Raw genomic sequence first — 1,264 nt, forward strand, 5'->3', positions numbered from 1 at the left:
GATCCTGCTGATTGAGTGTAGCTATGCTAGATTGTTATGATCTGTCCATATAATGATGTCCATAAAATATATGAATATATATGGACATCATTATATGGTCCACACATACACACACACACGCACATGTTACGTAAGGCCCAAAATGGCCTCCGTACAAGAAAGTAGTAGCTCTAATATTGACCAGTAACGAACCACCACACGCACACTGTAATGGGTTACACAAGATTTATTTGTTCTTTCTCCGGGTAAAACTACTGGCTGAAGACACAACTCTGGCCAGGAATCCAAGGCCCAAAGCCACCGCGGTCAGGGTTGTTAGCCTGGTTACAAACAGGGGAAAGGTGGTCACTTGGAAGAACAAGCAGCCAAAACGTATCAATCCTGCAGCTTCCTCAAAAAGGCTTGCCACCCACCTTTTCAGGCCTGACTTCGTTCGAGGCTGGGTCTCCACATCACATCCTGGGAGCTGGAACTTCCCCAAAACTGGTCCAGTTTCCTTGTCAAGGGCACAGAGAGTCTCCAGTCCAGTGTTTGTTTTCCTGCCTTCCAGCACATCCACTCACATCCCAATAAGAATGAGTCCTCCCTCCAACATCCTCAGTTTATTTTAAAAGCAAAACCAGGCCAGGTTAAAAATCTTTTCCATTAAAATGTGCACACTTCATCCTGGATCTTCGAGGCTTCCCTGCTTCACCAGTGTCCTACTAAAAAAAAAAAAAACAACGACAACCCCTACTTCCTGTTTCCTCTCCCCTTTATAGAGAAGGGCTCCAGTCCTCCCCAATCAGCTGCTCCCTGTATTCAACTCCAAATAGCTGGCAGCTGGACTAGAGTAGAATCTCCACTCCCACATGGGTGTGGCCCACACCTCACATCAAACACAAAAAACACAAAAGCATGCAATTAATACAAAACAAAATCTAAAGAAATGCCAACCCAAAAGCTTAGTGGGGAATTCTCTCCATCCTTTTCCACCATGCTATACTCTGTAACACACACACACACACACACACACACGTATAAATAGTGTTACGCAGAGAGGTGTGGTGAGGTAGAGTTCCACCAAACCGTCCGTTTCTGGATGGTAGGGAGTAGTTCGAATACCTTTTTCACCAAGTTGGTCATAAAGAGACTTTATCAAATGTGACATAAAACTGGTACCCTGACCTGTCAGGATCTCCTTTGGAATGCCAACTCTGGAAAAAAAGGTCTACTAAGCATCAAACAATGTGTTTGACCTGCAGAGAACGCAGTGGATAAACAT

The 1,264-nt window shown here is 44.6% G+C and overlaps 1 long non-coding RNA gene across 1 annotated transcript; it reads right to left on the reverse strand.

The window, feature by feature from the left end:
• Nucleotides 1–211: 211 nt before the first annotated feature.
• Nucleotides 212–890, reverse strand: LOC309707344. The gene is made up of 2 exons (XR_014276971.1): nucleotides 414–890; nucleotides 212–320 (listed from the first exon to the last, which is right to left on the reverse strand). It is a non-coding gene; the product is annotated as an uncharacterized lncRNA (long non-coding RNA).
• Nucleotides 891–1,264: the final 374 nt, after the last annotated feature.

The sequence above is a fragment of the Aulonocara stuartgranti genome, assembly GCF_965226115.1.
Source record: "Aulonocara stuartgranti genome assembly, chromosome: 5".
In the NCBI taxonomy this organism is placed as follows: domain Eukaryota; kingdom Metazoa; phylum Chordata; class Actinopteri; order Cichliformes; family Cichlidae; genus Aulonocara; species Aulonocara stuartgranti.